Source organism: Leuciscus leuciscus (genome assembly GCF_965113295.1).
Source record: "Leuciscus leuciscus genome assembly, chromosome: 1".
Taxonomy (NCBI): Eukaryota; Metazoa; Chordata; class Actinopteri; order Cypriniformes; family Leuciscidae; genus Leuciscus; species Leuciscus leuciscus.
In genome coordinates, this window is record NC_138725.1 from 39,551,706 (window position 1) to 39,562,875 (window position 11,170).

Here is an 11,170-nt window from a genome sequence, read left to right on the forward strand (position 1 = left end):
CATTCCCTACAAGTTCTGGTTAATGTTTTAAAGAAAACATTTGAATGTAATGTTCAAAGAATGTTATGAGGATGTTTTCTCATTCCAAATAATGTTTCTATAAGGTTAAATGTAAACTAAGATATAACTTTTAACTGTAACATTTTGAGGATGTTTTTAGAGAATGTTATCTTACACAGCAAAAACTTAAATTAACTCTCCTGGGAATTTATTTGACTCCACACTCAAAGGGTTAAAGTGTTAAAATATGAGTGTTGAAGGAACACTGAAGAGTGTTAAAATGAATGAGATAATTAAGTGATTAATTGTGTGATGATTGACCATTATTGAAGACACCTGATGTTAACAAGCAGAATCACCAAAGGAGAAAATCTATTTTTAAGTTACCATTATGGTGATTAGTGCTTGCTTTAGTTGGGCTCTTGACCCTTAAACTTCTAACTTTAGATTTTGTCTGGCTGTTGTATCTGAGTTATAACTCTCAGATGAACAAAGATAAAAGGTGATTAGGTGGTGTTGGTTATGTTTTGACGTAATCATCATTTGACCTGAAACACCAAACTCATTCACACTCAGTCATTTAGCAGATGCTTTTATCCAAAGCAACTTACAACAGGGGACTAAAGTTTAGAGAGTTAGGTTTTCCTTGTTAATTGCAGCAGCCTGGTGATGTTTTTTTTTATTTTTTTTTTATTTTTTTATATCAAAACAACTTTTAAGAAATCCTTTGGAATAAATAGAAAATTCTGGATCTTATGTTGTAGAATCACTTCATGATGTAATCAACAATATAAATTTAAGTCAGAGATTAGGCTCTAAATGAGTTTTGTGATTCAGGTAAAATGATGATTATGTCAAAACATAACCAACAACATCTGATCACCTTTTTTCTTTGTTTATCTGGGAGTTATAACTCAGTTACAACAGCCAAACAAAATCTAAAGTTAAAATTGTAAGGGTCAAGAGCCCAACTAAAACAAACACGGATCACAATAATGGTGACTTAAAATTGTGATTTTTCTCCTTCAGTGGTTCTGCTTGTTAACATCAGGTGTCTTCAATAATGCTCACTCATCACTCAATTAATCACTTAATTATCTCATTAACTTTTATCACTGGAGTTTTTTTTTTTTGCTGTGTACGTTTTAGGAGAACATTCTGGGAACCAAAATAAAACTACCCGCTGAAAACATTATTAAAACTTCATGGTAATGTTCTCAGAACGTTTTTAGAACAAAACATTTCTAGCTGGGCACTCATTGCCCAAGTGCAAAGCAGCGCATCTTAAAACTGTAACTGATAGATTGTTACATTTTGGAGAAAAGGCTAACTTTGGAATGATTAACTGTGTTTTAATACTCATCTAAACACATAGATGATTTGTGTGTGCGTCTGTTTGAGTTATTGTAAAGATTGTAATATATAAAAGATAAATAATAGAGCTCATAATAATGTTTTAAAGTCAAACGTATTCATGTTAAGTGTTGGAATATATACTGTGCTAGTTTGAAGTTTGATAAAGTTTGCAGTCTCTCTCTGTGTGTCACAGTTCAAACCTGCTTTGCTGTGCATTGCTGGGAAAGTAGACATTACAACAATATTTAGTGCATATAAACCACAAGACTTGTTTTAATCATGTAAATGCAATAATATTGGAGCAAAGATTTTGTGTTTAGCAATAAGGCCATGATGTTCCCTTCTTGTTTTAACAAGCTGAAGAAGGTTAATAATTCACCACAAAGTGTCACACACATGCTGATGTAACCATAACAAGTCTCTATTATAATCGATTTTTTGTCAATTAGTTCAGGATCACACAAGAACCCTCCCTTAAAAAGCAGCTATAAATCTGCGAGTGCATCAGTTTAGAAGCTTAGAGATAAAATGGCTGTAATCGAGGCTCTTCTGCAGTTTCTCAGCACAGGAACATTACTAGGCGCTTTGCTGTTGCTTCTGGTTTTGTATTGGCTTTCCTCTGGATCCAGATCTCATAAAGATGGAAAAGAGCCACCGGGACCCAAACCTCTGCCACTGCTGGGGAACCTGCTGACCCTTGACCTCAAGAGACCCTTTGACACCTTTTTTGAGGTGAGAACTTGATACGTTTAAAATGAATAGTTGTCTAACATTTTAAGATTTGTTTGTAAATGTCTTTCTCTGTGTCCTCCAGCTGTCCAAAACCTACGGAAACATATTCCAAGTGTTTTTGGGTCCCAGAAAAACTGTGGTCTTAGTTGGGTACAAAACTGTCAAAGAAGCTCTCGTGAACTATGCAGAAGAGTTCGGCGACAGAAAAATTGGACCTGGTTTCAGGATAATGAGCAAAGAACATGGTAGGAATCTTTGTTTTGTTTTTTCAACTCAAAAGATTCAATTCAATTCTATTCAATTCAATTCAATTCACATTTATTTGTATAGCGCTTTTCACAATACACATTGTTTCAAAGCAGCTTTAGTTATCAATGATAACTGGCTAAGTTATGTGTTTCAGAAATGTACATGTACAAAATCACAGTTAGCTAAAAATGTATTAATTTAAACAATGTAATAATATAAGCAGAAACAATAAGCTCATTGAAGTAATGAATACTTGTTTGTTAAAAAATGATTATGACATTTAGAAAAATGTAGCTTGGATGAAAAGATCATTATTTGACTTGAAAAATATTGTTAATGATTTAGTTATAAGTTTGGTCACGCTTCAAAGGCAACCTATTTATTCCTTCCCTTCCTTTGAAACCAAATAATTGTAATTTCTTGTTGCATCACTGCATCAATAGGAAGAGAATAATAATAATATAAATTAAGTCGCAGGGAACTAATCACAATAATGGTGAGTTCAAACAAAACCATTTTAGGGAAATCTACATCACTTTATGAAGTCAGCTTATGTGATGTTCTCTCATAAAATGAAAGTTAGAACTGTTGGATTTTACTGCGTAGTCAGTGATGAAAATGATTAGTCGCTTATTAACCTGACATATAACATGTATAAGCAAGCTGACTCTGTATAAGTCCCAAAGGTCTAAGGTTAACGTATGTTTAACCCAGTAAGTAATCATTTTCTGCTTGTGTTGTTGCTGAAACTCACGGTCAGTTGATTTTGTCTGTGTTGATCAGGGATCCTCTTTTCCAATGGAGAGAACTGGAGAGAGATGCGACGCTTCGCTCTCAGCAACCTGCGGGACTTCGGGATGGGCAAGAGAGGAAGTGAAGAAAAAATCATAGAGGAAATTCAGTATCTGAAAGGAGAGTTTGATAAGTTTGAAGGTACAAGCTGAAACACATTTATGGACATCTGCAATCATGCTCTTAGTTTAAAGGATCCATTGAGAGACATTTGTTTTCTCTTCACAGGGAAACCCTTCGACACAACACAGCCTGTGAACTACGCTGTGTCAAACATCATCTCATCTATTGTGTACGGCAGCAGATTTGAATACACAGACCCTCGATTCACAGAAATGGTCAACAGGGCAAATGAAAATGTTCAGCTTTTGGGATCGGCTTCTATAACGGTATGGTTTTAAGTATGTTTTACTGCATGTTTTTGGTGACTTCATTTTTTTTAAACTCATTAATACATGCATTTTGTTTTTTTTCTCTGTGTGTACTTGCAGCTTTATAATATATTTCCGTGGTTGGGTCCATTCCTCAACAGCAAAAGGATTATTGTAAGAAATGTGTTGAAAAGTAGAGCAGAAATTACGAGGTTGATCACTGGACTGCTGGAGACTCTGAATCCACACGACCGCAGAGGGTTTGTCGACTCCTTTCTCATCCGCAAACAGAGCGATGAGGTACAGAAATCACCTTGTTCCATAGAAATACAGGAGAAAGTAAAAAGTAATCATCAGCTTTGATATTTAAACACAATTATTTGTTTAATTATTAGGTATAGTTATTAAATGTAAATTAAATGTGCACAAAAGATGCTAAAACTAAATATAATTGGCGACACTTTACAATAAGGTTCCTTTTGTAAACATTAGTAAATTTAAGATGAACTAACAATTAAAAATACTTCTAAAGCATTTATTCATCATAGTTTATGTAAATTTCAATATTTATTGATACATTATTCAAATTAAAAGTTAATATGTAAGGGATAATGTATGAAGCCTGAAGGGGGTTATTTTGAGAGAACCACCGGCTGGATGTACATTACCCCACTTATTACACAGCTCCTTGCCACACAAGTAAATAATTAGACACAAAATATTGATCTGTGTTGAAATATTTTATTAGGTTTTTAAACGCAAAGCTTCCACGGAGAGAGCAGCAGCGCGGCAAGTTCAAACTAAACGGACATTTAAGAGATACGGTATACAGTCATTAATATCACTTATTACACAGCATTTCGCCTCACAAATAATTATGGGGATAAGATACACTGTTAGACCTTACCAGGTTTTTTTTACAGTAAAATACTGGCAACACTGTTCTTTACTGTTATCTACAGTATGTTACTGTAAAAATGCACTAAATTAAAACTCGAGTTAACTAATTTCACTTGCAGAAACTGACTGCCTTAAATTGACCAACTGGCATTTAAATGTATTAACAAAAATGTATAATGCATAAAAAATGTGAGCAAAGTATTACTGTGAACTTATTTCACTTGAGACCACTAAAAAACTATTGAACATAAAAAGATTTCCACTGGACCACAAATACACAGTCACTGCCTGTTAAACAAAGCAACATGCAGAATATTATCTATGTCTATAGATCTTCTCCTGGACTGAAGCACAGGCTCTACTCTTCAGCACAATGGTGACCCACATTTTTTTTATTTTACAGTAAACTACTGGCAACAGTGTTGCCAGTATATACCTGTTTTATAACTTACAGTTTATTACTGTTAAAGGTGCATTGCGCAACTTTTCATTTTAAAAATACCCGTTTTCTAACCCATACATGCTTAAACAATTGCCTGATGGGCTGAATGAACCCTTCTCTGATCACTGCGATTGTCTCTATAATCCTGTACAGTAAAATAAATAAGAGGGATTCGGGTCGGAATTTGAGACTGGGCGTGACGTCATGCGCGTTCACGGCACGCTCACCTGGCTATGTCTGGCAGGTTTGTGTATTCGCCGCCATTCTCCGTAGAAGATGGATTCTAAGAGACCGGCTTGGCTTGTAGTTCATTTCAAACACCAACGCAAACTCCACGTAAGATAAAAAAAGAAAAGAAAACTTTTGTTGTTGCAGTTTTGCTTGCCGCCAGAGGGGGCATAGTTCTGCAAAAACTCAGAGACTTGCGCAATGCACCTTTAAACTACAGTTTGTGGGTGTGTCTTTTTATCTTACACTGTTAACCCTTTCAACCCCACAGGAAAATCCACACTACAAAGAGTAAAAGTAACATTGACGCAGTGTTGCAGTGAGATAATTAAGAGAATATGTAAGTGATTGTTGAGCATTAGTGATGAACACCTGCTGTTAACAAGCAGAATCACTGAAGGAAAGAGGAACACACGAACAGAAAATAGAGAAACACAAGAAATACAACTGACTTCCAGCCATTACGCATTATTGCACTTATTATTAACCAGTATGACTTTATTTCTGTTATACATCTACAGAAAATGTTTGTTTTGAAGTTACTATTATAGAGATCAGTGTTTGCTTTAGTTGGGTTCTGGACTCTTGACTTAATAACATTAGTTTGTCTTTTGCTGCTTAAACTGTGTTATTGCAGATCACACTTGTGCACACACATGGTTAGTGAATGATTGCAGTTATATTGATTATGATGCCAAAATCATCATTTAGCCTGTTCATTCACTAATCTCATTCAGAGTTTAATCATGTATCAAAAATGTTACATTAGCACTACTGTTAAACTACAGCAATGAGTTACTATGATGAATTCATCATGCACAACCAAAGAAACAGAGCTACACTGTATTGTAGAAACACAGAGATATAAAAAATTAGCACGTGAATCTCAACAATGGTGGCAATCATTTTTCATGCAGCAGTGTATGCTGGGAGTTTTATACTATCCTGGAACCCAGCATGTATTGCGACATGAAACTTTTTATTGTCACCATTGTTGAGATTCATGGGCTGATTGTTGGTGTCTGTGTCAAAATATTTTAATGCACTACATTACTTCAATATCCTTCAGTATAACTTATTACCGATTTCATGTTGTAGATTAACAGATATATGATAAATATGAAATACCCATAAATTCAAAGTTGTATGCAGGCTATGATCAGAGAATCAGACATGTTCAGGATGATTATGGCATCATCACAACAGCCTAAAACATCTGATCAACTTTCTGTTGCCATAATAAATTATAAAGTCAAGGGTCAAGAGACCAACTAAAGCAAATACTGATCTCCATCATGGTGACTACAAACTTTATTATTTTCAATAAAATATCACCAACTAAATATCTGTTAATTCTCAGCAAGAACTTTTGCTCATGTGTGAAAGAAATAATGTTAAACTGGTTTGTAAACTGGTTTCACACTCGGTGGCTGGAAGTCAGTAGTTCTTGTGTTTCTCTTTTTTCTGTTCTTGTTTCTCTGTCCTTCAGTTATTCTGCTTATCAGGTGTTCATCAGTGTCTCAATTCACTCACTTCTTTTATTCACTCTGTCAAGGGGACTATATTAGTGAACTAATGTAGGGAATAGTGAATGAGGGTATAGGGTGTGATTGGGAAAACAGCCTCTGAGTGTCGATTTTTGAGCAGGGGGGCAGGGTTTCATATTATTTTGAAGTTTCCCCGGGCGCCGCCATTGGCTAGCGGACCATCACCTGTTGTTAGCATCCCATTGACTCCCATTCATTTTGGCGTCACTTTGACAGCGAATAACTTTACATCTGAGGCGTTTAAAGACTCCATTTGTCCATTATTTATTTCTTGAGAAACACAAAAATGTATAAAAGGCTCCATTACCTTGTATCTTACGTTATGTTCCCGTAGAAGCAGTTTTTGTAAAAGTAGGCTAACGATTGCGTGATAACACGCGACTCTCTGTCGCACAGTAGAGAGATTACCGTATGGACAGGAGGAGAAGCTCGCGGGCAATCGGGGGGACGTGGAGGCAAAATGACAAAGTAATTAACCAGAATACTTTGCAAAAGTTTCTCCTGCTCCTAGCTCATGGACACCTCCTACTCACACTCTCCGTCTCTGCAAGTTTCGGAAGGGAATGATTCAGATTTCTCTCGACACAGTTACTAGAAGACAGACGGGTTGCTCACGTCACATCTACGTCGTCAAGCTCAGCTTGAGTCTGCGCAGCACGCTCGACCATCAGGAAGTTAGTGCTTCTAATTGACTTCACTTTTCTCCGTTGAATCCAATGGGGTCGCTGTGTCCATTTTATATACTGTCTATGATTTTGAGCACTGTTCATTTACAGTATATTCCTGTAGGCTATTTTTGTTTTCTACGGTATATTACTGTTTTAATGGAAAATGGTATGATATTGTCAGAATTTGGCCTTTTTTTACAGCAAGGGTTAACAGTGTATATTGATTTCAGATTAAACTGTTTTAAAATCGTACCTGTTTGTATCTCATAATCCAACTCCAACAGTGTACAAAACAATAATCACAAAATGGCAGCAGCTGTGCTTGTATGAAACGAGAGAGCGAGTCCATGATACTGGATGGCATAATTAAATAACTGTTCACAAAATATTGATTCGACTGAGTTTTAATATTTTATTAGCTCACCAAACGCAAAACTTTTGTCAAGAAAAACCAATTGGATGTTGCGTGCTTCTATAGCTGAAACTTGGTAGCCACAAACAAGCCACAAAAGTGGAGTATTGAGAAAGAAGATCACCCATATTCTTTTTTTCTCCATTGTATTTCTTCCCACAAAACAAAACTTTAAAACAGCTGACAACGTTGATCGGCCTCCATTTTTTTTTTTTCTCAAGTTTGATCTTGCGAGTCTCCATGAGATATCATCGCACTGTGAAAATGTTAAAAACAATGGACAGGTGTGCGGTCTCGCGGTCCAGGACGAATCTTCTAGTGTGTGCATTCGGAAGATTAAAATGCTAAAAATCAGTTTTAAAAGTCAGATTTGAAAGTCGTCTAGTGTGTCCCAGGCCTTACATTAAAAAATGAATAATTACTTTTATTCATTTATTCATCACTCACAAAGGTATTGCTCATGGTTAGTTCAAGTTAATACTTACTACTAATGGGACCTTATTGTAAAGTGGTACTATCACATTTAGTCTGAGTTTCAGTTGTATTTTCATTGGTTTCCTGTTCTGTTTCCTTTGTTAGCTTTTGTTACCATGGTCATTCATTGTTTGATTAATGCATTGCACCTGTTTCTCGTTTCATGCATTGCTTTGTTTCTTTTTCTCCAAAGTTTGTATTGTTTGAAGTTTTTATGTAATTTTGGTTCTTAAAATACAACTACATGAACTTGGATGTTTAAGTTTTCTATTAGAAGTTTATTTGAGCATGAATGTATTTTTGCTTGTCAGCAATCCTGCAAGAAGGACACACACTTTCACCAGGAGAATCTTCTTGTGACGGTGGGAAATCTGTTTATCGCTGGTACTGACACGATAGGAACGACTCTGCGCTGGGGTTTGATGCTCATGGCCAAATACCCTCATATACAGGGTAAAAACACAGTAATGCCAAGAGTTTTTCCTCATGCTGAGTTTAATATTGTCTACAGGAACAAACGTGTGTTGCATTTTTGTCCAGATCGAATTCATGAGGAGATTGACCGAGTGATCGGTGGACGTCAGCCAGCGGTGGAAGATAGAAAGAAATTACCGTATACAGACGCTGTGATTCATGAAACCCAGAGACTGGCTAATATCGTTCCCTTGAGTCTGCCGCATATAACCAGCTGTGATGTTCACTTCAATGGATACTTCATCAAGAAGGTCAGTGAGAAGAATAAATATTTAGCCCTAGAAAAGATACTATGTGCATCTTGAACATTGTCTTTTCTCCATTTTCTAGGGTACCACTGTCATTCCTCTGCTGACGTCTGTTTTGAAGGATCCAAGCGAATGGGAGAAACCGAACAGCTTTTACCCAGAACACTTCCTAGATGAGAAGGGCCAGCTTGTCAAGAGAGATGCTTTCATGCCCTTTTCTGCAGGTATACGCTCAACTCTAAACACCTAGTGTTTTGAAGAAATAAACATTTGATTTGGAATTTAAAACGGTCTCTCTCTCTCTCTCTCTCTCTCTCTCTCTCTCTCTCTCTCTCCTCTCTCTCTCTCTCTCTCTCTCTCTCTCTCTCTCTCTCTCTCTCTCTCTCTCTCTCTCTCATCTCTCTCTCTCTCGCTCTCTCTCTCTCTCTCTCTCTCTCTCTCTTCTCTCTCTCTCTCTCTCTCTCTCTCTCTCTCTCTCTCTCTCTCTCTCAGGCCGAAGGGTTTGTTTGGGAGAGAGTTTGGCCAGGATGGAGCTCTTCCTGTTCTTCACTTCCCTCCTTCAGAGCTACCGCTTCACAACTCACCTGGAGTGTCTGGAGATGATCTGGATCTCAAAGGAATAGTCGGAATCACTTTGAATCCGTCCCCACACAAGCTGTGTGCAATCAGACGCTCCTGATACTGGACAATCAAAACAGAAAGAACACATTTTACCTCACTTTAAATAAGAACTGGAATGATTAAATTCACAAAATGTATGCGAATAACTCCACAAAACAAAATCACTTCTGACTTTTTTATTGCATAAAACATCTTGAGCAGCAGGTGCATATTGTGTTTAATTTCTTCTATGAAAACATTTTGTAGTACATTTTTTTGGTTTTCACACAAAAAGTAGCTTAAACCAGATTACTTGAGAGGCACAACGATGTAAGATAAGATTAGGCACATAATCACTTTAACGGACCCTTCAGTATTTTGTTTTGTCCTCTGGTTTCTTTTGTTTATCCTCCACTGTCTTAACTCTTCATATCTGTTTGGGTCTTTTCTCATTACCCCTCTTTTGTTATCTTATTGTAGGTTAATCTGGTATCCTCAAGGGTTTATATTTAGTTTACAATAGATTTAATATTTGCAATGTACACTGATCAGCCACAGCATTAAAACCACCTGCCTAATATCATGTAGTTTCCCCTCATGCTGCCAAATCAGCTCTGATGTGTCAAAGCAAGGACTCCACAAGACCTCCGTATGTGTCCTGTGGTATCAGGTTGTGAGGTGGGGCCTCCATGGATCAGATTTGTTCATCAAGCACATCCCATAGATGCTCAATCGGATTGAGCTATGGGGAATTTTGAAGCCAAGGCAATGCCTAGAACTCTTTGTCATGTCCCTCAAACCCTTCCTGAACAATTTTTGCATTTTGGCAGGGTGCATTATCCTGCTGAAACAGGCCACTGCCGTCAGGGAACACCATTGCCACGGTCAGCAACAATCTTAGGTAGGTGATATGTGTCAAAGTAACATCCACATGAATGCCAGGACCCAAAGTTTCCCAGCAGAACATTGCCTGTGCATCACACTCCCCTCCACCGATTTAAAAACCTAAAAAATATATTAAAAAAATATTCACATATTTTGAAATAAGTTGGTAACAGGGAGCTATATGAATGAATAAAAATTCCCTTACGATTCTACAAAAAAAGGTGAAATATCTCATAAATTAGTGAATTCGGTTGGTTTAAAAGCCACTAGGCCTACGTCGCTTAGCAAACAATGTATTTTATCTGTTTAAAGTTTATTTACCCCTTCACTATTTTTCTGTGACTGTCTTTGGGACAGTTCACACAAAAAATGGAAATTCAGTAATTATTTACTCACCTCGATGTTGTTTTAAAGCCTTATTACCTTATTTTTTTTCAGAACACACACAAAAAAAAAAATCCCTGCTGCACTTTCATGCAGTAAAAAAAAAGAAAGAAGAGGATTCACATGTCATAAAATAATCTCATGCAAATCGTGCTATATTTTTTTTGAATATTTACTGGGTTTGACGAGAAACAAACCGAAAATGTTATTTATTATTAAGTGAAAATCTTGGCCTCACCATTGCTACATACACACGAGCGCGCAGCAGTTCGTGCCAGTGCGCCCAGGAAAAGTTACCCTATGTTTTCTTTTTTCCGGATTTCAGCTTTAATACATTTTAATTACATAAGGCTACAGTATAAACCTCAGAAGAGTATGTGTATTTATCTCTGTTGTGCTCAGGTCGTC

At 36.7% G+C, this 11,170-nt stretch overlaps 1 pseudogene across 1 annotated transcript; it reads left to right on the forward strand.

Annotated features, from left to right (window-relative positions):
• The first annotated feature begins 1,833 nt into the window (after positions 1 to 1,833).
• On the forward strand, positions 1,834 to 9,717 carry LOC309507287 (cytochrome P450 2K1-like; annotated as a pseudogene). Its single transcript, XR_014211743.1, has 9 exons — positions 1,834 to 2,088; positions 2,171 to 2,333; positions 3,121 to 3,270; positions 3,358 to 3,518; positions 3,621 to 3,800; positions 8,483 to 8,624; positions 8,712 to 8,896; positions 8,976 to 9,117; positions 9,386 to 9,717. The product of XR_014211743.1 is annotated as a cytochrome P450 2K1-like (transcript).
• Positions 9,718 to 11,170: the final 1,453 nt, after the last annotated feature.